This window comes from Carcharodon carcharias, chromosome 14, assembly GCF_017639515.1.
Source record: "Carcharodon carcharias isolate sCarCar2 chromosome 14, sCarCar2.pri, whole genome shotgun sequence".
NCBI classification, from domain to species: domain Eukaryota; kingdom Metazoa; phylum Chordata; class Chondrichthyes; order Lamniformes; family Lamnidae; genus Carcharodon; species Carcharodon carcharias.
The window spans coordinates 103,519,008-103,545,852 of record NC_054480.1 but is presented as its reverse complement, the minus strand read 5'-3'; the positions used below and the strand labels follow the sequence as shown (position 1 = coordinate 103,545,852).

General features: G+C 41.4%; 1 protein-coding gene across 5 annotated transcripts in view; it reads right to left on the bottom strand.

The window, feature by feature from the left end:
- Positions 1–26,845, bottom strand: part of LOC121286989 (zinc finger and BTB domain-containing protein 7A-like) — a 386,990-nt gene that overhangs the window by 39,314 nt on the left and 320,831 nt on the right. Inside the window, exon 2 of one of the 5 annotated variants that reach the window (XM_041204398.1) lies at positions 14,249–14,360. The exons of 3 other annotated variants lie outside the window; for them this stretch is intronic. The gene's annotated coding sequence lies outside the window, so the exon portion shown is untranslated. One more of the 5 variants, XM_041204399.1, reaches the window with a different exon arrangement.

Sequence of the window (26,845 nt, the reverse complement as noted above, 5' to 3'; positions counted from 1 at the left end):
TTCCCTTTTGAATGTTACCATTGAATTTTCTTCCACTAGCGTTTTCATGTAGTGCATTCCAGATCACTAACTTGCTGTGTAGAATAATATTTTGTCATGTCACCTCTGCTTCTTTTGCCAATCACCTTAAATCTATGTCCCCTGATTACTAATCTTTCTACCACTGGAATTGTTTTTCCTTATTTACTGTATCAAAACACTTCTATCAGGTCTCTTCTTAATCCCCCTACTTTAATGGAGAGCTATCCCAGATTCCCTAGTCTCTCCACATTACTGAAGTCCCTCATCCCCAGTACCATTCTAGTAAATCTCTTCTGCACATTCTCCAAGATCTCAACCTTTCCTAAAGCATTGTGCCCAGAACTGAACACAAGACTCAGCTGAAGCCTAACCAGTATTTTCTGAAGGTTTAGCATAACTTCCTTGTTTTTGTACCCTATGCTTCTACTAATAAAGCTGATGCCCACATTTTGTTTTAAAACATCCTTCTCAATTTGTGCTGCCACCTTTAAAAGGTTTGTGTACATCCATTCTGAGCTCCCTCTGTTCTTGCACCTCCTTTAAAATTTTATTATTTAATCTATATTGTCTTTCCTCATTCTTCCTACCACATACCCATCCGTTTCACCAGGCTGTGTCCTCCAAATATGCCCAAATATAGTCACAACAGGAGATAAGGTTTATGGACAGGAAGTGCAAAACTTCAACAACCTTTTTTTAAAATTTTTAAATAATGCCAGTTGTTACTCTGATCAAAATAAAACATCTTAAGGTGCTTCACAGCAGTGTAAAACAGAGAAAAAACAACACCAAGCTAAAGAACATCAGGACAGGTAACCAAATGCTTGGTCAAAGTGGTAGGATTAAGAGAGAGAAAGGTGAGAGAGGTGAAGGCAAAGAGAAAGGGAATTCCAGAGCTGAGGGCCTAGACTGGGCTGAAGAAATAGCCGCTAATGATGGGGCAAAGGGAGTCAGGGATGCACAAGAGGCCAGAATTGGGGAAATAGGGGCCTCGGAGGGTTCTGGGGCTGATAGTAATACTGAGATAGAGAAGGACAAAGCCATGCAGGGATTTTAACAGAAGAATGAGACCTGCCTTTTTGGGTCTTCTTTGAATGAAACATGCTGCAAATATATGACTGGAGAAAGCCCAATTTTGGTAATCAGGGGGCTTACTCCTGCATTTTATATGGATCCTGGAATAAAGAAGTTTCATACCTAGCAATGGGCTGTTATATTTAAATATCATCTCTGGCACAGTATTATGACATTTGCTAGCCAGATATCACTAATTGCTCTCTGACATCATCTTATTGTTTGTTTCCAAATCCAAGACAAAAGTTGATCTTTTAGACTGCACAACCCTGACCTCTGGAATTTTCTCTGAAAATTATTTTGCTTTTATCTACTTCTTGTCTTTAACCTGAGCAGCATAATTCTAAACCCAGGATGAGAGGTCAGCGTGGGGCAAGTTTGCCCTAAGCAACACACATAATCCAAAAGCAAAATACTGCATATGCTGGAAATCCTAAAAGTCATGATTGGAAAGGTTGACTCTGATCCTCTCTTCACACATGCCTCACTTGCTGAGTATTTCCAACATTTTCTGTTTTTAATTGGACACATGACATCTCAGCTATTTAAAATCCCAGGACCCACAGCTCTGGTCCAACTCCTGCTCGCACCCCAAAGGAATGACATGAAGGCCAGTGGGCTGGAGCAGGGCAAGCGTGCCAGTAGATTGCTTCCCAGTACCCATGGGAACACACCCTGGCAACCATGATAAGGGGGGGGGGGGGGGGGGGGGGGGGGGGGGTGCGTGGGCATGGGGGCAGCTAAGGTTAATGCAGAGGAATTGATCACTCAACTCCCCCGGGTCACAGGGAAACCTAAAGAAATACAAAATCACTGATCTCGCCAGCTGTTCCTCAGCACCTGGTGTTCCTGGTTACACTGGCACCAGACATCAAATAAAAATAAGACCAGGATTATGATTGATCCATCTCAATAAGATCCTCGCCTGTCTGGGCTGAGAGCCTTACTCACTGTCTAAAAGATACCTGTTAAAATGGTATGAGATTAATGAAAAGACAGTGAGTGCCACATAGTTGCTATTTTAAATCCTCACACATGCTCTGCTCTCAGAGGGATAAAATCAGGATACGGATAATATCAAATAGTATTTCTAACTCTGGCCAATTCATACATCAATCCTCAAGAATATGATTATCAGATGCTTGCTGTTTGTCGAGCTGCCAGGATTATAATTGTTCACAGTTGGTAATCAGGTTCAGTGCTGTAGCACTGAATCTAAGAATGCCTTAAAGGTACAGTTCACCTTAGAAAATGACCAATTAGAATGGAAGCTTCATTGCAATTAATTCAAGGACAAGAGGAATGAAAGGCCACACAGTCTTTTTTGTTTTTGTAGGTTTATAATAATAGGTGTCAAGATGAAGTATATGATGCATGAGGTAATCTAACTAATTCATACCTTTGACAATGTTTAATTATGTTATAGTTGTAAAATATGCTGTAGATTCCATATTGCACAGCCCATTCCACAATAAACCATGGATGTCAGAAGTAATGATTCAGAGTTAGACAATCCGACAAGATCACCCAACGTTTCTTCAGTTTTGGAATTCTTGGAATCCCAACAGTTACAAACAGGTTTTTTTTTTACTTTCAGTACAGAGCACCTCATTATTTTTTGACATACATCTTTCAGATGAGATGTTAAACCTGTTCAGGTGGGCAAAAAAAATGTTGTGCACTTCAAAAGAAATCATGGACTGTGAAGCACTTTGGAATGTCCAGAGAACTGGGAAACTTTAACATAAATGCAAGGTAACTAGTTCACTCTCTATTGGTCAAGCATCAAGTTCTCCACATCTGCTACAGCACAGGTCAAACACAGAGTTAAGCTACATGTACGTTTCCCCACCATTGGTAGCCTTTAACCATCTAGGCCTCAAGTTCAGAAATTCCCTCCCTAAATATCTTCACCTCTGTGTCCTTCTTCCTCCTTTAAGACATTGCTGACAACCAAACTCTTTGATCATACTTAGTCATATGCCTTAACATTAGTTTCTCAGTATCAGCCTTAGTATCATTTTTTTTGTTTGATAATGCCCCTGTGAAACATCTTGGGAAATTTACAATTTAAATGTAAGTCGTTATTATTCATTCAACATTGCTTAACCTTAACCCCAGAAGAGCAGCTCCTTTCTCCACTCGTGAATTTTTCCATTCCCCCATCAGCCATCCCATAGTCTTTGGGTATTTGTTAATGACCATTTTCCATTAGCCACATCTCTTTTGTTCAGTGCTGACTTGAGGTTCTGAGCAACGTGTTGAACTAGGAGTGGAAAACTGGGTAAGTCACTTCACTAAAGCTTTGAATGCTGCCAGAGAATGGAAGCTTTCATCCTCTCTCTCTGCAATCCAATGAGTCCATGTTAGAAATGAATGTGGTAGCCCTTGTGTGCAGAGGGGATTGAAATTTAACAGAATTAACTACTGCAGCCAGTGAGCGTGTTTCTGTGTCATTTCCTGACATTCTCCTAAACTCTTCTGGCAAAATTATGACAGAGGATTGGGAGAACCCCATCACTGAAACATTTGAGGTGGAATTACAGTTGCAACGTAAACACAGCAGCTAACTTGTGCAAAGAAAGATTTCACAAGCAGTAATAAATAAATGAACAGATAATCTTTTTTTAGAAGTGATGTTGGTTCAAAGATAAATATTGGCCAGGTCATTGGTGAGAATTTACCTACTCTTCCTCAAAATAGTGCTATGGGATCGGAGAGGCCTCAGTTTAATGTCTCAAATGAAAGACCATACCTCTTGACAGTGCAGCGCTCCCTTAGTGCTGGACTGGAGTGTCAGCCTAGATTTTGTGCTACAAAGTCTCTGGAATGGGATTTAAACCCACAACCTTCTGACTTAGAAGCAGGAGCCACAGCTGATAGCCGACATTCAATGTTCAAGTGAAAAGGGAAGAGAAAGGTTCCATATCAGAAGTAGCTTCTCTTATTTATTGAGCAGATAACTTTATCCTATTTCCTTGCCCCAAAAAATCTGAAGCTAAAATACACAAAGCTTTAAGATCAGGAAATAAACATACTGCTGCTCTTAATTCTACTGGGCAGCAGGCCCTGAAAATGAACCCCTCTGTACAAACTTCAAATAGCCCACAGCATCACAGGGTACAGTAATGCTATTTATAGCTACAGCTCTATGGAATTTACATGCCTAACGCACATTTCAGCAGTCAGCTGAACTGGGGCAGGGGGGTGAGGAAACATGATACTGAACACATAATGGGACATGTAGCTCAAGATTGTGTTGGATCTGTGGAACCAATGACAAAAATATGGGAAGAAAAGGGAAAAAGAGTTCCACATTTTTCTTTAAAGAAAAACATACAAGAGAATTCTTCAGGATGATGTGTGAAAGGAATTGTCAACAACATGCATTTATAAAACATGGACAAAAACACCCTAAGGCAATTCAGAGATGGATTTGAACAAAAATGGTCTTCAAGCCAAAGGAGGAGATAAGGAGGGGTGACTGAAAGCTTGGTCAGAGAAGTGAATTTTAAGGAGGGTGTTAAAGAAAGAAAAGAGAGAGATGGTCAGGTTTTGAGAGCAAATTCAGAACATTGGGTCTCAATGGCCGAAGGCATAACCATCACAGCAGGTATTCTCCCCACCCCCAATTTTTTGAACAAAAGAAAGTTAAATGAAATGAGAAATAACTTGTGTGTGGTTTGTCTGAAGCACAACATCTGCTAGGCCAAGTGGTCTCCATCTTCCAGTAACTAATCTCTGGCCAGCGCTTGCTTCTTTGCTAAAATGAGTTGGGTCCTGAATGATTAGCCATTTTTTATACTTTTCAGTTAAAGAAAAATCTAGTCACAAAATGCTTTAACTGGTTCAAGAATAATTTTCTGTAACCAGATTAAAGAAAAAATTGTACTTGTACATGACAATGTTCTTTATAAACAATTAATTACTTTGACAGTTACGGAAGCCAGAGGCCAACACAGCAGCCATCTTGCACACAATAAGATCCTACATAAAAAACAATTGAATGATTTTATCTGTTTTTGCATGGTGTTAGTCAAGGCAGGAATTCTGAAGCATTCGTTGACCGTCTTCGATTAGTGCCATGGGATCTTCAAAATCCATGTAATTTACCACAGCAGGCAGTATTGACCTCCACTTAACGTTACATCTGAACAATAAAGAATGCCTGTCGGTATAGTTTACATTCTCAACTCCTAAATTGATACTTGAGTCATTTCTACTCCCCCACCCCACATGTACGGAGACAGGTAGATGTGAGACTACTACCCACTGAGCCAAGCAGTCTCATGAGATTAATATTTTTAAAAATCAAGTTTTGAGGCTTTTCTGTCTCCTTTGATTTACTTCAGGATATACTTTAAAGATCACAGACCATGTATGTTGCAATAGGTACTCTAATGAGTCAAGTTTTGAGATTGTGCAACACTACCTGTAGGCAATCAAGAAATGCCTAGATGTGGAACTTAAAATCTCAACTAAAATGTTAACTGCAGTATCTATCTATATGCTCAATAAACCAAGCAAAGACGTGATTGTCAGTTGGAGGAGTTGCATAACTGAACATATAGAAGAGTTTGGGTGCTCCAGATTTATGTATAGAACATAGGCAAAGAGAGAGATTCTGCTTTGGGTCAGGTCTGTCAACATCAGAAGCACAATATCCCACAGGCCTGAGATATTGCAGAGGTGCTTCAACCCAGATGGATGAAATCACAGGATGAAGGCCAGATAGTCAACAGTTCTGTTTTATTATTTCTCCTCCCCAATCCATCAGATTGGAAAGTAGCAAATATAACATTCAAGAAGGGAGGGAGGCAGAAAACAAGAAACTATGGGCCAGTTAGCTTGATGTCCGTTGTGGAGAAGTTATTAGAATCGATCATTAAGGAGGTTATAGCTGGGCATTTAGAAGAGCTCAAGGCAATTGGGAAAAGTCAACATCCTTTTGTGAAAGGAAAATTATGTTTAACCAATTTATTAGAGTTTTTTGAAGGAGTAACATGGTCAGTGGATAAAGGGGAGCCTGTAGACATACTGTACTTGGATTTCCAGAAGGCATTTGATAAGGTGGCACATCAAAGATTATTACAGAAAATAAAAATGCATGGTGTAGGGGTAACATATGCAAGGATAGAAGATTGGCTGGCTGGCAGAAAGTAGAGAGTATGCATAAATGGGTCTTTTTCGGCTTGGCAGGATGTGATGAGCAGAATCCCACAGAGATCTGTACTGGGGTCTCAACTTTTTACGGTTTACATCAATGACTTAAGATGAGGGGAGTGAAGACATGGTAGCTAAATTTGCAGGTGACACAAAGATAGGTAGGAAAGTATGTTGTGAAGAGGGCAAGAGGAGGTTGCAGATGGATTTAGATAAGTTGAGTGAGTGGGTGAAGATCTGGCAAAAGGAGTTTAATGTAGGAAAATGTGAAGTTGTTCACTTTGGCAGGAAGAACCAAAAATAAGAGTATTACTTAAATGGAGAATGGCTGCATAATTGTGAGGTGCAGAGGGATCGAGATGTTTTAGTGCATGAGTCACAAAAAGTTAGTATGCAGGTACAGCAAGTAATTAAGAAGCCTAATGGGATGCTATCCTTTATTACATAGAAATCCATTCGTAGCCTTTTTAAAAATGTCTAAACTTTGACTAGGTACGGTGCTTATCCTGCCTATATATTCAATGCGCAGTCAGTGCGGAGTGGCTCTATGAGGTAAGAGTTTTTACTATTTCATATAAAACGAACCTTCCTCCTGACACTAGCTCCAAAGGGGAACCTATCAGGTTATTTAAAAGACAGGAAGAGAGTTTGCTTGTTTAATGCTTCCAGCTATTGAAACTGATTCTGGGCAGCTGTCAGAGTAAACCCTCAGAGTTAGTATTCATTTTGATTCAAAGTGAGCATGACCTAAATGCAACTTCAAACACAAGTAAGGCTTCAGCTGTGCAATTTGACTTGTTTCAGTATCAGTGTGGAGTGAGAGCTGTCATTCGCCTGATCTGAACGTAAAAGTAAAGATGTTATGCTTCAGTTATACAGGGCATTGATGAGACTGCACCTCGAATACTGTGTGCAGTTTTGGTCTCCTTATTTAAAGAAGGGTGTAAATGCATTGGAAGTGGTTCACTAGGTTGATATCTGGAATGAGTGTGTTGTCTTTTGAGGAAAGGTTGGACAGACTGGGCTAGTTTCTTTTGGAATTTAGGAGAGTGGGGAGCGATTTGATTGAAGTATACAGGATCCTGAACGGCCTTGACAAGGTGGACGTCGAAAGGATGTTTCCTCTTGTGGGTGAGCCCAGAACAAGGGGGCACTGTTTTAAAATTAGGGGTCACCTTTTAGGACAGGGATGAGGAGAATTTTTTCTTTGAGGGCTGTGCAACTTTGGAACTCTCTGCCTCAGTAGGTGGTGGAGGCGGAGGCCAGGGGTGGGGGGGGGTGGAGGGTGGTGGCGGTCATTGAATATTTTTAAGGCAGAGGTAGATAGATTCTTGTTAGGCAAGGGAATCAAAGGTTATTGGGGTTAGATGGGAATGTGAAAATCGAAACACAAGATCAGCCATGATCTTATTGAAGGGGCCGAATGGTCTTATCCTGTTTCTATTTCTTATGTCCTTATCCCCGTACTCCCATTGGAGTACAGTCCAATGTGGCAAAAAGACTATTAATCTTGTGAGCCTCGAGATCAAGCTTCAGGAAAATAATTATTTGAGGTGTTCGAGATGATGGCTGACTCCAGTCACATCTCTCCCCAAGAGCGAGCCCATGCAATCATTATTCCATTTTTTTTATTGTATCCCAAAAGAAAAAGAAATCAATTTCTTTCAGGACTGCAGTTATACATGTGCCAGTGAGATTTTCCTAAACATAATAAACCAGAAAATATTGGAAGTTTGCAGATCTGTGAAAAGATAAAAGGCCAAGTAATGTTTTGAGCGTACATCAAAGTTCTGATCGAACGTCTCAGTAAACTTTCTTGTGTTTTCAGAGATTTACAGGCCCGCTCTGTATATCCAACATTTTCTGGTTTTATTTCAGATTTCCAAAATCTGAAGGTTTTTTCCACTTCTAATTTCTTAATTGTTCTTATTAATGTTTTTCCTCATAGGGAAATGTCTATCTTGGCTGAACTAGGATGAATATCCATATGTCCACTTTTGCAGGAAGAAAAGCAAAGCAGTATACTATTTAAATGGAGAGATTGCAGAGCTTGGTGGTACGAAGGGACCTGGGTGCCCTGGTACAGGAGTCTCAAAAAGTTAGTTTACAGGTGCAGCAAGTGATTAGGAAGACAAATATAATGTTGGCACTTACTGCAAGGGGAATGGAATATAAAAATAGAGAAGTTTTATTGCAGCTGTACAGGGTCTTGATGAGACTATATCTGGAATATGGAGGACAGTTTTGGTCTCCTTATTTGAAAAAAGAATAAAATTACGAGAGAAGCAGTTCAGAGAAGATTCACATGACTTATTCCTAGTATAAAGGGCTTGTCCAATGAGGAATGGTTGAACAGATTGGGACTATACCCATTGGAATTTAGAATGATTTTATTGAAACATATGATCCTGAGGGGACTTGATAGGGCAGATACTGGGGCAGATGTTTACTCTGGCAGGTGAGACTAGAACTAGGGGACACAGTTTAAAAATAAGAGGTCTCCCTTTTAAGATGGAGACAAGAAGAAACATTTTTCTCTCTGTGGGATTCTCTTCCCCAGAAAGCAGTGGAGGCTGGGTTACTGAATTTATTCAAGGCTAGAGTTTGATAGATTTTTGAAGGCAAACAAGTCAATGCTTATGGGAACAGACAGGAAATTGAAAGTTGAGACCACAATCAGATTAGCCATGATCTTATTGAATGGCGCAGCAGGCTTGAAGGGTCGAATGGCCTACTCCTGCTTCTAAGTCCTATGTTTCTATATCACAGCTAAGCCTCCCACCTTGTTAATTCCCGAAGACCAAATGACTGTAAATGTAAAATTCAGCCTTTTGGCCTTTATCACATGATAAGAAAGCTCACGTCATATTCAGAAATGGATGGGTGACTTTTCAATATCATGGGAGTTAACTGATAGATTTCCTAAACTCTTGTTGAATACAGAGGTCTGCAAGGTACCCAACCTATCACAGACCTCTCCCTACACCTTCCCCACCTCTATGGCTGTTTAAAACTTATTACATCTCAAACTTTACCCAGTTCTGATGAAAGGTCATTGACCCAAAACTTTAATTATTTCTCTCCCCACCGATGCTGCCTAACCTCCTGCAACTGTCCAGCATTTATTATTTTCATTTCAGATTTACAGATTCTCCAAAATTTTGCTTTTGCTAAACTAATGTCCTTTCCTGCTGAATGGTGAATAGACAATCTTTGCAGAACCCTTGCATCCAGTGTGAGCAGTGAATACCTTCAGGTTAATATGGAATGCAATCCAACTTCTAAGTGTTAAAAACAGCTTCCTCTAATTTGTCTCAGCAATGTATCTTAAACCTTAATCTCAGGCAATCAATATTTTACACAGTGAATTTTCATTAATTCATACCCTCCAGCCTTATGGCTTCTCTGCAAGACCAGCAACTTGTTAAGGAAAAGAAAGATCTTAGGCTTCTGTAGCACCCTTTCTCAGGACTCCCTAAAGTGATCTAACAGCCAAACAATTACTTCTGAAACAAAAACAAAAACACCTGGAAAAACTCAGCAGGTCTGGCAGCATCTGTGGAGAGGAGCACAGTTAATATTTCGAGTCCATATGACTCTTCAACAGAACTAAAGAAAAATAGAAAAGTGGTGAAATATAAGCTGGTTTAAGGTGGGGGGTGGGGGGGGGCGTGTGGTGGGACAAGAAGAGCTGGATAGAGAGCCAGTGATAGGTGGAGATAACCAAAAGGTGTCACAGACAAAAGGACAAAGAGGTGTTGAAGGTGGTGGTATTACCTAAAGGAATGTGCTAATTAAGGGTAGAAAGCAGGACGAGCAAGGTACAGATAGACCTAGTGGGGGTGGGGTGGGGTGAAGGAATCGAAAAAGGCTAAAAGGTAGAGATAAAACCATGGATGGAAATACATTTACAGTCACTGAGGAAGGAAATATGGCTGTGAAAGCGGGTTTTAGTAAACATCTTGTCAAACACCAGGAGAGAAATGGAAAGCAATGAAGGTGAACAAGGCAAAAGAGAGATACGAAAATCCGGACGGAGAGAAGAGCAAAACTTCTTCAAGGTAGGCATTCCTTGAAGAGCAGTGGCAGTCAATTAAACACTAAGATAAAAGCAAAAACCTGTGATTGCTGGAAATCCAAAACTAAAAACAAAAATACCTGGAAAAACTCAGCAGGTCTGGCAGCATCTGTGGAGAGGAGCACAGTTAACGTTTCAAGTCCGCATGACTCTTAAACATAACTAAACAAAAATAGAAAAGGGGTGAAATATAAGCTGGTTTAAGGGGGTGGGGGGTGGGACAAGAACCCCCCCAACTAGGGCTATCTGTACCTTGCTCGTCCTGCTTTCTACCCTTAATTAGCACATTCCTTTAGATAATATCACCACCTTCAACACCTCTTTGTCCTTTTGTCTGTGACATCTTTTGGTTATCTCCACCTATCACTGGCCCTCTATCCAGCTCTTCTTGTCCCACCCCCCCCTTAAACCAGCTTATATTTCACCCCTTTTCTATTTTTCCTTCTGTTGAAGAGTCATGTGGACTCGAAACGTTAACAGTGCTCCTCTCCACAGATGCTGCCAGACCTGCTGAGTTTTTCCAGCTATTTTTGTTTTTGTTTTGGATTTCTAGCATGCGCAGTTTTTTGCTTTTAAATTACTTCTGAAGTGTAGTTGCTGTTGGAATGCAGGGTGACACAGCTGCAAATTTGCACACAGCAAACTTTCCACAACAGCAATGAGATAAATAATCGGATTATCTGTCTTTGGTGGTGTTTTGAAGGTTAAATGTTGACTAAAATTCTTGGAGCGCCTCCCTGCTCTTCTTTTAGTGTCATGGGGTGATTTATCTGTTAGGGTAGACGTAGCCCCAGTTTAAAATGTCATCCAAAAGACAGCACCTTTGGTCAGCCGAGACGTGATTAAGTCTCCAGGGCTCTTAACATTTGAACTTGGAGATGAGAGTGCTATTATTGACCCTGACAGTCCTAATTATGGATACCTTTCAAGCTTTTACGCAATTTAGAAACAGTTAGAATACTGTTCTCAATAGGTGCAGTACCAGCACTGCACGGATACAAATAATGTTGTTGCCCAAGGTTGCTATCCCTTGTCTCATGACATCTCGGCAACTTTTTTAGGTCTCAGGTCTTGCTTGTTGTCCTCCAACTCTGGTCCACATGGTAGTACCCCTGCCACTGTTTGTGGCAGAGCCTTTTGCCATCTTGGTGTATTAGCTTCTGATACTAGCTCCCTAAGTCACCTCAAAACCTACCATCTGTATTCCTATAAAAGTCAATCTTGTGTAAAGGTCAACCCCATGATTTTTGGGCTAAAAAAATTGTAGTTTTTCATTTGTCTCATGTAAAAGTCGACCCCAGTTTCTCAGGGATCAAAGCCTGAAAATTTCAGAACCAAAGTCTAATCTCTACAATCACATCAAAAACCTCAATTCATTAAAAAAAATTAAACTTAACTGTATTTCTTCCAGTTCGTATTTGTCAATTAAAACAGGAATAGAGATTCTGATTTCTGGAGGATAGAAAGTAAACAGCAAACATGGAAACAGGGTGCAGAGGCTAACTTCCAAAGCAAACATTAAATAAATGAACGCCTGTGCCATGTGTACTCCACTATTGACCCAGCCTTCCTGGGGGCAGGAGCCTCAGGCCTTGCCAACTGGGCCCTCGTGAATTCCGATTCACTGCAATCCACCAAGGCCTAGGTCAAGGGTTGGAGGCCATCAGCGTGACATTTTTTAATGGTGCAACCCTTCCCTTCCCCTTAACAGAGAGGCAGAGAAACAGAGAGACAGACAAGAAGGGATTTGTGTGGGCACCGGTTCCTCCATTACCTTGTGGATTCTTTTGAGAGACACTTTAGGTGTGCCAGTTGGGTGTTTTGGTTGAAAGTAAGCCCCCTTGAAAACATTACCAGCATCAAAAATCACCCCCTTAAACTTTTGCCTAAAAAGATTTTATAGCTTCAACTTTTATATGGGTATATAAGGTATCCTTCTGACCAATATCTGTCATCATTCCTAACTCTTCTACCACTGCCTGGAATCTGCATTCTGCCATGAGGCATCTTGATTTTCTTTTATTCTGATAAAAATGTAAGTTGTTGCTTCATGCAAAATGGTGATCCCCACAATATAAAGGCGAAAAGCTTCTGAAATAAATACAGCAATTTCATTACAAGAATGACACTGAGTTTTACAAAGATATGCTTTCAAATCACTGGACCAACAAGATTGGGAGATGGTGCTGAATGAAGGCTTTTGCAAGGAGAGATTTTTAATGCACTGCCCTCTAAAAGACAATTATGTTTTACACTTATCCCTTGTCTTATGGTATCACTTAATGTACTACCTCCAATTCATATTCCATTTTCCATACTTTGCAACTATTGTTTATTTGTCTAGTGCAGTATTACAGTTGTTGATCTTTGTCCTGCATTACCTTGGGAACAGAGAGTGTGGGAGTGGGGGGCAGGGGCTTAGCACAATAAAAGTGTGCCGATTGCACATCAGAGTCTAATGTATTTCAATCTGCTTTGCTAATGTGTGCATTTTATCAAACAGAGCTCAGATTCTCAAACTGACGGAGGGATCTATCTGTGCAGGAAACGTGTAGGTGACTCTAAAACTGCTGTGTGGGTAAGAGAGGGCTCCTCAGTACCTGGGTGGTACTGAGTTCACCCCACCTTGTTCGAACTCTAGCGTGCAGTTGGATTAGCTGATTCCTCCTGGGACACCAGATAGGGAGCTGTAATTAGCTTTTCACTGGGCATGAGGCAAAAACAAAAAAAGTGAGCTAGGGCTCTCATTCCTAATCATAACCCAGTAACCCCTGATGGACTATGGTTGTCTATGTTCTTCCTTAATTTTGTTTTTGTGTATATCAATTCACCCAATGTCAACATCAAGCACTGCCCAGGTACCACAGAATGAAGATTATCCTCCAAAACAACCCTAATGCCTCAGTGGCAGTTCTGGCATTTCTCACACCAGCAATCCTGTGAAAGGCTGATAATCAGTGCCAAATGAAAGCTTTGTACTATAGACCCGTGAACTAGATTGAAAGTTTGGATCTATGATTACCAAATCTCTCCACCACTAGGTTTTCCTCATGTCATGTCTAGGCCTGTTGTCGACTTTAAAAAAGAAAATCAGATTTGTGATATGGGCGTCGTCAAGGCCAGCATTTATTGCCCATCCCTCGCTGCCCTCGAGAAGGTAGTAGTGAGCCACCTCTTGTTTCACTGCATTCTGTGAGGTGAAGGTACTCCCACAGTGCTGTTAGGTAGGGAGGATTTTGAACCAGCAACAAGGAACGAAAGGCAACATATTTCCAAGTCAGCATAGTGTGAGACTTGGACCTGGTGTTCCCATGCACCTGTTGTCCTTGTCCGTTTCCTAGTTGGTAGACATCAAGGGTTTAGGAGGCTGATTGCTCTGATTTAGTCAACAACTGCATTTTTATGTCATCATGAAACTACCAAGATAGTAGCAGGTGAATTAGAGTTTTTTTTTATATTGTCCAGCAACTCCTAGATTCCAATGAAACTGCCAAAGATAGGGACCTTCTCTGTCAGCTAACTCAAGTACAGGATACAAAAGGCCACTGCATCTGTCCACGACCAACCGACAGACAGGCACAAAGTACGGGATGAGTCTCAACTGTGAGAGCCTCCAATACCCTGCCAATAGTCTGTCTGGGCTTGTATATAAAGGCCAGCTATGAGGAAAGAGAGGGTTGTTGACATTCTCGAGCGTGCGACAGGTCCTTCGGGAAAAATACAACGATTACAGGTTAGCAACCTTCCCAACCTCTTAGAAAACAATAAGTTAAAATTACCACAGGAGCTGTCACCTACAATCCAGTTCCTTTTAAGTGACAGTACTGCCCATTTTCTAGATATTCAGAAGGTATTCCGAACACTGCTAGTAACAAGCATTTCATACTTTTAGGTTCACCTGGTTGCACTGACATTTCATAAGTCCACCTCTCTCCTTCCCTCTCATCATGTTCAAGCACACTCAGTTCCAATTAGGGCAGATGAAGTTGAACTGAATCCTCTTCACCCCAATAACGCCCCCAACCTGGTTTACATGGAGACAATATGATGTGTAATTAAAAGGTGACTCCTGACATTCCAGAAATTGTGGATATTTTGCTCTTCATTCTGCAAGGGTTCATCTGTGGGTTTGCTGACCATAGTCCAGTGTGGTTTACTTCACCTTCATACGATTATAAAGGTGGTGAATATCACACATTCAGATTATGTTCAGAAAAATTAAGTGCAAATCACGCTGCAGTAACAGACATTTCCTCATCCAAGAAATGCTCGATCCCTGTTGCTCTTGAAGTGGTACAAGTTACTGCACTAAGACATATAAACTCACTGCACAAAAGGTGGCTATCTGATCCATCCTGTACTGGTTCTTTAAAAGATCTATTAAATTAGCGTCGCTTTCCACGTTCTTTCCCTGTGGGCCTGCAATTTTTTCTCAAGTATATATGCAATTTATTTTTAAAAGTTATTACTGAATCAGCTTCCACCACCTTTTCAGACACTGCATGCCAATCATAACTCTCTGCTTACCAAAATAAACTCTTCATCTCATCTCTGCCTCTTTTGGGAATTACCCCAAATCTGTGTTCTCTGGTTACCAATATTTCCTAATTGCTTCATAATTTTGAACACCTCTATTAAGTCTCCCTTGAACTTTCTCTGCTCTAAGGACATTCCCTCTTCCTCCACATAATTCGTCCCTCATCACCTGTAGCATTCTGGTAAATCTCCACAGCAATCTTACTAAGGCCTTGACATCCTTCCTAAAGTGTGGTGCCCAGAATTGGTCACAATATTCCAGTTGAGACCTAAGCAGCCATATATGTCATAGAAACAGGTCATTTGGCCCCACTATGCTTCATCTGACCCTGTCAGCATATCCTCCAATTTCTTTCTCATTAGGCGATGTAACTTGGTCTGGGAGTTCTAGCACTTTAATAAAGCTTTAGGCAAAACAAAAAACTGGACTCACAGGTGTGACTTATATTTCAAACTTGACTGTACTTTACATATGATCTAATCAGCAAAAATCTAACGTTAATATGGTACCAGTCACACGATGTTGCTACTATTCGGCTGAAACAGCATGAAGCAGCTTTCATACCCTGAGACTGCATCATAATCAAGAAGACCTCATTAGTCATAATGACCAGGAAATAGCTACTTTCTTTTTAAATATGTATGCCTTTAAAATCAAAACATCAAGTACTTAGGAATGATTCAACAGCTGTAACCATAGCATCCTGACTGCTTTAAGTCTCACTTTGAACCACCATAGTTAGTTTACAAGTTTCTTCTTGGATTCCAGACCCTGATGGTTTACTGCCAGGCAAAATGTCAATAAACACACTTGCTTAGGTCTGCACATAATCTAACACTCAATCTCCTTCCCATGAGCATCAGCGTCCCCCAAAGCGCAGGGGAGTTCTGCATTTTAACAGTAATTTCTCCTCCCAAAAACTGTACACATCAAAAATGGAGCAACATCACAAGAGGTTCGGGGGTGGGGGGGAGATAGGATTAGAATTGCTCACTCCTTGCTTTTGCGGAGTATGGTGTCATCCAGAGGCCTCAACTGCGTTAGAGCTTCCTGCCCCTCCATTCCAACTTTTACTGCACCTGATGAGATGCTGCTTCTGGGACCAACTTGTTTTTGCATTGCTGGCAATTAAGGAACACAAGCTGCTGTGCTCAAAAACCACTGGAACGCTTCTTTGGCACCTGGGAATGCTTCGTTTATGTCAGCCCTTTTTGGTTTCCATCAGGAGGCTGAGACTAAATCACGAGCAGCCGGTCAGTGCGTGCACTTACCGGGATAGACAGCCGTCTTTTACACAGACGGCACTTTTTTTTAAAAAAAAGGCACAATCAACTTTCCTGTGGCCTTCTGACATCCAGTTACGTGTCTCAGTAGCAGAGGCCCTGGCTCCAGTCCAGTGACAACTGCTTATAGAAAAGTGAAAGTGGATGTCAGCGCGGACAGACTACAAGCAGCTCTGACCAGCAGCTTTTCATGGATGACATTCAGCTTCTCTCAACTTCCGGTTTACTAAAGTTGTATGAAAAAAGACTGTGCCGTGCAACATGATCCAATGCAAATATTTATATTCTTAAAAAAAAATTGCAGGAGGTTTTCTCCTGGGATTTAAGGGGGAAGTAAACTGAGCTGTAGATTTTTAAATGATTATAGCTATCAGCTCATTTCAATAACCTGTTCAAATACCTTCATACTGACTTCAATATAGATTCCATTTCAAAGTGCAGTTTTAATGTTGGAGATTGTTCACCTATTTCACAGAACTTAATTTCACCAATATCACTCAGAGGCCATCCACACCAAGAGTTAGGGGAAGAGAAGCTACTGCATTGGTTTTTAAAAATAGAACCCCAGAATAGCTGAAAGATATATTTTATTTATTAATATGTCAGGCATGGTGCAGTTGATAGCACTCTTGCCTCAGAGTAGGAATGTTGTCCATTCCAGAGCTTTGGGCATAAAATCTTGGCTGACCCTCCAGTGCCGTCTTTTGAATGAGACATTACTTAAGGCTCAGTCTGCCCTTTTAGGTGGATGCAAAAGATTCCATGGCAGTGTTTTGAAGAGTAGGGCAGCTCTCCCATGCGTCCCATCAACATTTATCCCTCAACCAACATCACTTAAAACCAATTACCTGATCATTTATCTCATTGTTATTTGTGGGAGCTTGCTGTCACATTTCCTACATTACAACACTGACTACACTTCAGTAAGTACTTCATTGATTGTAAAGCACTTTGGGATGTCCTGATTATGTACTCAAGTTTCTGGAGTTGAACTTGAACTCAACTTTCTGAGTCAGAGGTGAGACTGAGGCACAGCTGATATCTCAGTACCATGATGTCATGACAAAAAACACAATGAACACAACTTTGAGGGTTCAAAGCATTTCTGGGCCAATGTCGACTTAGCTCTGATGTCTGTGTGTAGGAACCAATGGCTAATTAAAAGTAACCAGGTCAACATAAGTGTAAAAATAATTTCGGGGGGGGGGGGCGGTTGGCGAGGAAGTAAACCAAAATAAGAGACATTTATACAAATTCTGCAATTACTAGAATTTGTAGGGCCAACACTCATTTACCGCGTGAAATCCTACCTTGTGTTCAGCCATAATGCTATCCATATGCAACAATAAAAAAGGAGCTGGAGATTCAAGAGCACACACAGGGTTAACATTTTTTAAAAGAACATCACTTGAAATGCAGAACTCCCAGACAGCCTCATCACCTCAAGCCCTGCCCCTACCTGTAGCTATCTAATGGCCACAAGGCATTAATTAACACTTTCTGCACTGAGGCTACAATTAGGGGTATCTGTTCTGAGGGAAGGTTATCAAATTGAAACAGTGCATGAAATTTAATGTGGACAGCAGGAGGCCTGTTTGGAAGAGCACCGATGGAATAAAGTTCCTAATTGGCAGTGGGAATCCTGCCACCCAGGCTCCTCCCAGGGTCATTTAAATGCAGCACTGCCATGTCTGGGACAGGTATCCCTCCCCCAAGAGCTGCCAGCCAATCAGAGATCAGCAGCTCTGCAGTTTCAGCACTGCCACCAAAAGCAGTGGTCATTGCTGGTATTGCAGTGGGGCTGACTCATAGGATCGGTGATGGATCCCCCAGAGAGCTAAGTGGGGCAGGATGGCATTCCCCAGGGAGAGGGCACCATTCGGGTGGGAAGGGGAAGAGGGGTGGTCGACAGCAAGGGCAGGGGATGGCTTCCTGTGGGATCACCCTTCCCAATTCCAGGTCCCTCAATTGGGCAGAGTGCCTGAGAATTAGTGACACCCCAACCCCGTGAAGGCCGCAGGCAAACACCATAGATTTTGCTGGGCAGCCTCCCCAAATGGAGTGTCCTTAACTTGCCCTAGTTGAATAGCAATGGTAGTGGAGTGAGGCCCTTAAACGGCCATTTAAGGGTCTCAGTTGGCCTCTGGGTTGAAAGACCACCCACAAGCCTTCCTGGCCTGGACTTAATGGAGAGAAGTGGGTGAGCCACTCACTCACCTGATTACATAGCACCCCCAACCTCCGAACTTGCCTCTGGAGCAGAACATTAAATTTCACCCATTAACTGTGTTTTTCACTCTACACAAATTTTGTCAGACCTGCTGAGTGTTTGCAGCACTTTCTGTTTTTACTTCAGATTTTCAGCATCCGCAGTATTTTGCTCTCCCATGATCAGGGACACTCATTTTACAACCACTGAGACAGCCAAAGTCCATTTTTATTACAAGAGATTCTGGAACCTTAACTGGCTTTTCAGGAATCAGATACTGGAATTTCATCTATTTTTCCTTGAAAGTTGTAAATCAGTGGCTTCGGTAAGTGAAGTCCATTGAGTAGCCAGCTTCATTTATTTCTGTGATGCCTTTCGGTGCTCTCAGCAAAATGCTAACTCAGGACACTGGCTCACTGCGAGTGAAATATCATTTTTATTGCACCAAGGTTATGCTTTCAGTGAAAACTGAGAACTTCCCTATAATGTACAAAATGACCAATACTCGTTCTAATTGCAGCCAGTAATCTGAAGAATCCAGTGCAGCGTTTATTCAATAGTATTGTGATATCTTTACTGATGCTTTGTAGATCAAATTTTACATCCATCTATCGAAGACCAATGGCCTTGCACCCAAAACGTCTCTATTCCAGTAGTGCCTGTACTTTCCCTGTTATATCATCCAGCATAGATACACTTTTAAAGAACTGGGCTTAATATTCAGCCGTTTTCCACTTCATAAAAACAAGCTTTTTTAAAACTGCTACTTAGTTCCTTGAACAATATTCTCCCAACAAAATCCTGGAGCAACTATATTGACCGGGGTGTATTAAGGTACAGGTATTAAGCATCAGCAACGGCCCAGTGCTAGCACACTCACCTCGGAGTCAGAAGATTCAAGTACCACTCTAGACACTTGAGCACATAATTCCAGTATTGAGGGAGTGTTGCACTCAGAGATGCTATCTTTCGAATGAGAAGTTAAACTGAGGCCCTGTCTACCCTCTTGGGAGGATGTAAAAGATTTCATGGCACTATTCAAAGAAGAGCAGCAGAATTCTTCTTTGTAGCCCTGACCAACATTTATCCCTCAAACAAAACTTAAAACAGATGATCTGGTTATATATTTCATTGCTGTTTGTGGGAGCTTAGTGTGTACAAATGGATTTCCCCCCCATTTCCAAATTGCTTCATTGAACATCCTGAAAGGTTGTGAAAGGTGCTATAAAAATGCATGTTCTTTCTTTAATGAATGCTTATTGCAGACTCAGAAAATTCATGTCCAGGTTACGGAGATCAATCACATATATAAAACACACCGGTTCACCGGGACAGATTTGAAAGTGGAGAGGATGCACCAGTCAATGGCTGCTCACAACCTGCCCACTTTCCAACTAAACTTCTTGTAGACTTAGGAGTAGATGCAATTTAATGCAGATTTATTGATTGTGGTATCCTCTCCAATGTGCCAGGATTCCATTAAGCTATGACAACATTCTGCTTTAAAACTTGAAAAAGAATTGTTCGGAGTAGACAGAGACAACCATGTGTTAAAATTGTAAAAGCTATTCCATGCCCAGAGGGGTGTAGTCACGATTGCAATATAGGAAACATAGCAGTTAATTTATGCACGGGTCCCTGAAACAGAAATATGATATTGACCAGCTAATTTTTTTTTTAAACTGATGTTGATTGAGGGATAAACCAGCGAGAACTCGCGTGCTATTCCTTGCTGTGGAATCTTTAACATCTTCGCAAGAGGATAGATGGAGTCTCGGTTTACGTTGGCAGAAAATTTGTGTGGAGCATAAAATGCCAGCATAGCTGTCTCTGTTTCTGCATAGTAACATCTTATGTAACACTGAGCTCCATGAAAATCAGCTCTATACTGCAAAGATCAGTGTCCAATGCAAATATTGAGAAGTAGGGGCGGGGGAGGGGGAAGGGTGGTAGTACATGGAGCTCTCCTGAGATGGGAGCTATTTTTTTTAAGAAAATGTATTTGATTATGCAAATCATCTTTTGGAATGCACCATGAAAGGAAGCTGATGGGAGTGGGAATGGGCTGGGCAGAAGTGGGTATGTGGGGTGGGGCGGGGGCATGGGAGGCGGGGGGAAGCAACCATTTTGAAAGATCAAGGAGTGGACTTTTGACAGCTAAAAGGCACGGACATGTGTGATGTATGGCTAAAGATGGATGGGTAGTCCATAATCCAGGAGCTGTGCCACTTTGCTCCTCCATACCTACCAGAGGCCTGTTTCAAAGGCATTGAGCAGGTTGCTCATTTCCCTGCCAGTCTGATATGATGCATATCTCAGGGAGGTCCATGGACTATCATACTTTAAAGCACAACAAAAGCTCTCTTTTACAGTAGATTAGAGAAAGATGGAGAACAGGCACTAAAGACCATTAAAAGGATACATGACATTAAAGATTTAGTAGACCCTAATAGACATAATGAGAGCTTTTTATATTTTCTGTTTCCATTACTGTGGCTAATAGAAATAGATATGTTTCGGAGTAGACTCAATGCCTCTTGTATGTTTTAAAAGTCAGCAACTTTCTGCCTAAACTGAAATGGTGACTTTCCTTTAGCTAAAAGAACGCACTTGCCATCTTAGCCTCTCGTATGAGATATTTTCCATTTAATTATTTTAAACCCAGGCTTACTGCAGTCAATAGTATTACCTCCTAGGCCCCCTAGTTCTGTCTTAATTAGGATCAACCAACAAGGCACAGACCAACAACAGAATCTATGGTCTTCTTGGTTTGCAGGACCCGGTTCCACTCTGGACAACTGTGTCATCGGGGGATTATTAACAGATTTCAACAGGCCGAGTTCTATGGCTGCTTTGGTAATTAGTGACTATGAAAAGAGAAAAAACAGCAGCACTGCCAAGAACCTTTGCGTCAAATAAACCAATCACAGTCCAGGAGAAAAAGCTCAAGAATCCTTCTATATCGATCAGCCACTGAATGACTGGACAGTGTTTTCACCATTTATTTTTGTCTGTAGTGCTTCTTGTAATGAGAAAACCCGTTAGTTCTGGCACACAATTGGATAACAAATGTAACTAGTATAAATGCAACGAGAGACAGGTAACTAAAGATTGTATTGCTGTAGCATCATTCAAAACTTCACGACATCCTGGAGAGCTTTACAGCCAATGAATCATTTTGAAATGTAGTCACTGTTGTATTGTTGGAAATGCAGCAGCCAATTTGCACACAGCATGGTCACAGAGTGATAATAATAAATGGAAACTCCTGATGATACAAGATTTTTTTTGCTTTCAGTTCCAAACTGGGAAAAAGAGATAGTAACTGTTTCCCTGAATCAACATTTCTTCAGTGTATTTCTTCTTTGGCAGTCAGCTAGGAGTTAGAGGAAATATTCTGAATATTCAATGAAACATCTACATTTCACATCACAATGGATCGAAGTAATGGTGGTAGACAACAAGGCAGTGTTTAATTTTTTTGAAACAGGATCTTGAATCAATTGAAGTTCATTAATCTTTGCCCTTGTTTCCAATAAATATTACTTCTGCTAGAAAGAGATTGAGACCTGAGGTGCACAGTTCATCAGAATGCAATTTGCCTATCAATAGGTCAGAAGCTGACAGCAACCAGTGAAGCATCTTCATTAGGGATGAAATTATGAACATTAGACACATTTATAACTGAACATTTTGAAATGGGGTCAAACTCTTGCCTCCAATTCCCTAAAATATTGAACTAAAAATGAGGGACTACCCAGAGTTAAAAAAAACTAGCAGACAATTACTGAACAAATAGATAAGCAGTTTCATGTTGAGATTCAGAGGAACATAATCACCCGAATCCTCAAAAAAGATTAATTTCGATTAACCCATTATAAAACTTGTAACGCATGTGGGGAGTTTTACTCCCTTCTCACTTTGTTATTCCCCCACCCCGCATCACATCATGGTGGATGCACATAATTGAACATTGAGGTGTTGTTTACACCCACACTGGGGGATTGACAACATTGACTTAATAATCTAGTTGATTACCGGGGGAAATAGATATATAAAACTTGTCAAGTAGGTTATGCATCTACAAACAGTTGAGGAGCAGCAAATATAGATCCAAATGAGAGACAGAGTCAAACACTTACAGTAAAAACCAGTGTATATGGTGCTGCTCCACAAATCCTACACCAAGAGCTAAAAATGACACCGGCATATGTCATTAATATTCCCTCACTGAATACATTACTTTAGAAAAAGCCCTTAGTCCCAAGTCAAAAAGATCAAGGAGTAGATTTTTTGCAGTAGCCACACATGTTACAGCTGAAGGCATGGACATGTGTGATATATGGCTCAAGATGGATGTGTATTGGACTCATAGTCCATAATCCAGGAACTGTGTTATCAGTTTCTATCTATATCACACTGTCTCTGGGTATAGGGCGCATGATTCAGGGTCAAGTCATTGAAATTGGGAGCAAGTATCTGCATGGATATGGCAATCAAAACTCACAGAAGAGGCCAACAGACCGCGTGCAATCATCATGAAATAAGATGCTGAGACAAACTGAATTAGACCTCGAGAAAGTTGAAGCAAGAGACAGGCCAACAGCACCTACAGTGCAATCTAAAATATTGATGTCTTATCACAGATTATTAGCTGGTGGATCAGAAGCACATTGGTTTGGTTGTGTTAGCCGATGCATCAAATTAACTTTATTTTGTAACTGATCATGTTATAAAAATAACTAAACCAAAAAAACTCCCATGTGGGCGTTTTGGTGAGGTCACCAAAATCAGATACTTGGGTTTTTCAAACCTACACGTTGCAATGTCACTCTCAAACTGTTCCAAGTTATTAACTTCAAAAGGTCACTCTCCCCACCCAGCAAACGATTTCTCTGCTTCACCAACCTCAACAGGGGAGAGAAAAAGGTACCAGTTGTGGTTTACCTTCATCTTCCCATCAGCACTTTCCATTATAGACATTTTCAACCTGTCCTGATTTTCCTGTCTCAGCTTCTGAAATGCCATCTCAGCAGCCCAAGTGAAAACAGTCCTCTTGCGGAAAATGTTTTTTTCAGTTAATATAAAGCGACAATGAGCTAGTTGAAAAAAAACTTGCATTTATGCAGTACTTTGTGACCTCAGGACTCCAATTGCACTTTAAAACCATCTTTGAAGTGAAATGCGGGAAACCCAGGAACAAATATGCACACAGTAAGGTCACATGGACAACAAATAAATCAATGATCATTTAATCTGCTTTTGGTGATGTTGACTGGAGAGTGGGGGGCGGTAGCAGATCAGGAGAACATCTTGCTCTGCCATGAGAAGAGGTCTCTTATCTCCACCCGAGTAGGCAGACAGGACTTTAAGGTCTCAGCTGAAAGACAGCATTTCTGAAAATGCAGCATTCCCTCAGCATTGCATTGGAGTGTCAGCCTAAAGATTGTTTGAATCAACAATCTTCTGATTCTGATTCAAGAGGCAAGAGTGCTACCACTGAGCCAAGGCTAACACAAGCACAGGGTAAAAACCTGTTGACCCTACGAGTCTACTGATTTTCCATCATGTAGCATCTATGGTCTACAGGCCCCAGTTTGAGAACCAGGCGTTAACACAATCCAGTTGTTATGTTTGGACCATTTTTGATGCAGTGACAGCCTGATAGCTCTACTGAAACACAGATGGGGCTTTGGCTGATGTTGGAAAACAGTTTCTTTTTGATATTTGGCAGAAAGCATCAACTGCTGTCACATCAAGGTGAAACTCTTCTCTCTCCCCCCTCACTCTATAGAAAATGACTAGTAGAAATCAGGACAGTACCTTTGCACCAATACTGAGGTTGCACTTTCAAAAAAATAATTGCCAGTAACACCCACCCTAGCAAATATTTAAAGGGGTGAAGGAAGGGTGAGCAGCCACAAAGATTGGGAGGGACCAGGAAGACTTAGAGACATGACTGGCCCAATCAGATACAGAAAGTACTTGTGTTATTTCCCAGGGGGCTGCAATGTTTAATGAATGAAATACAGAAAGTAATTAGTAAGTTAAATAACAGCCCTTAAGTTTGGTAGGTTACAGCCACTTGTTCAAAGGAAAACTGAAGATCATATTGATTTTTCTTAATTAGGTGATGGCTGTGACAGTATAAATATTTCCATTTTCTTTTTCCTGTGCTGTGCTCCTATCTAAAGATTGAATCATTCTCCAGGCCTCTGCTGCTGGTGCTCTTCCTGCCATAAGGATCTGTGCTTGGGTGCCAGCTATTCACAATCTATATCAATGATTTGGATGTGGGGCCCAAACGTAATATTTCCAAGTTTGATGATAACACAAAACCAGGTGGGAACGTGAGTTGTGAGGAGGATGCAGAGGTTTCAGGAGGATTTAGGTAGGCTGAATGAGTGGGCAAGAAGATGGCTGATGCAATTTAATGTGGAAAAATGTGAAATTAGCCAGGAAAAACAGAAATGCAGAGTATTTTTTAAATGGCGAGAGATTGGGAAGTGTTCATGTCCAAAGGGACCTGGGTGTCGATGTTCATGAGCTAACAGGCAGGTGCAGCAAGCAATTAGGAAGGCAAGTGGTAGGTTGGCCTTCATTGCAAAAGGATTTGAGTGCAGGAGTAAAGAGGTCTTGCTGCAATTATATAGATCCTTGGTGAGACTGCACCTGGAATATGGTGTACAGTTTTGGTCTCCTTACACAAGGAAGAATATACTGGCCATAGAAAAATGCAACAAAGGTACACCAGGCTGATTCTTGGAATGGCAGGATTGTCCTTTGCAGACAGATTGAAGAGATTGGGTCTGCGTTCTCTAGAGTTCAGAAGAGTGAGAGGTCATTCTCATTGAAACATACTTACATGGCTTGAAACAGTAGATGCAGGAAGGATTCCCCTGGCTGGGGCTGGGGATGGGATGTCTAGAAGCAGGTAACACAGTCTCAGAATAAGGGGTAGGCCATTTAGGTCTCAGGTAAAGGACGAATTTTTTCACTCAGAGGGTGGCGAATCTTTAGATTTCTTTATTCCAGATGGCTGTGGAGGGTCAGTCACTGAGTATGTTCAAGACAGATCGATAAATTTCTACATATTAAAGACATCAAGAGATATGGGGACAGTGCAGGGAAATGGCACTGAGGTAGAAGATCAGCCATGATCTAGTTGAATGGTGGAGCAGGCTTGATACTGTAAAACAGTACTTGAGGTGTGGTCTCACCAATGCCCAAGACTTCCCTACTTGAAATACTCTAGCCCCCTTGCAATAAAGGCCAACATTCTATTTGCCTTCCAAATTACATGCTGCACCAGCATGCTAACTTACGTGATTCATATATACCTAGAATACTGCATACAGTTTTGGTCTCCTTACTTAAGGCGGGATGTACTTGCATTGGTGGCAGTTCAGAGGAGGGTCACTAGGTTAATTCCTGGGATAAAGGGGTTGTTATATGAAGACAGACTGAGCAGGCTGGGCCGATACTCATTGGAGTTTAGAAGGATGAGAAGTGATCTTATTGAAACAAGATAGTCAAGAGTTATTGGGGGGTGGGGGTGCGGATGATGGTGGCAGGTAGGAAGGTAGAGTTAAGGCCACAATCATATCAGTCACAATCTTACTGAAAAGCAGAGCAGGGCTGAGGGGCCAAATGGCCTACTCCTGCTCTTATTTCTTATGTTCTTATGTCTTATGAAGGAAACAGGGTGGGGGACATCTCTGACCGGATTGAAAGGATATTGGAGAGGGAGGGGGAGGATCCATTGTTGTGGTCCACGTCGGGACAAATAACATAGGTAAGACTAGGAAAGAGGAGCTGTTTGGGGATTATCAGGAACTAGGAACTAAATTAAAGAAAAGGTCCTCGAGGGTTATAATCTCCGGATTACTACCCGAGCCACATGCAAATTGGCATAGGGACGCGAGAATAAGGGAAGTAAACACGTGGCTAAAGGAGTGGTGTGGGAAAGCGGGGTTCCATTTCATGGGGCACTGGCATCAATATTGGAACAGAAGGGATCTGTACCATTGGGACAGTCTCCAGTCGAACTGATCTGGGACCAATGTTCTAGCGAAAAGGGTAAATAGGGTAGTCAACAGGACTTTAAACTAGAAAGTGGTGGGGAAGGGAAGGGTAAAACTCCAGGAAGTATGAGTAATGGGAAAGCAGCAGGTTAGTATGTGGGGGTTGGATTCAACTTCATGGAAAATTATGAAAAAACTGAAAAGAAAGGAGAGCCCAGGGGAGGCTATTAAAGTCTCCAGAACACAAAATAGGTCAGAGTGTTTGGAAAGGGCTAGGAATCTAACTTCAAGTGCATCAGATAAAGGGATGACAATGAGAAAGGGGACGGAATTGAAGGTGCTGTATCTGAATGCACGCAGTATACGAAATATGGTAAATGAGCTTGTGGTGCAGATTGAAATTGGCAGGTATGATGTGGTGGGCATCACGGAGACATGGCTGCAAAGGGATCAGGA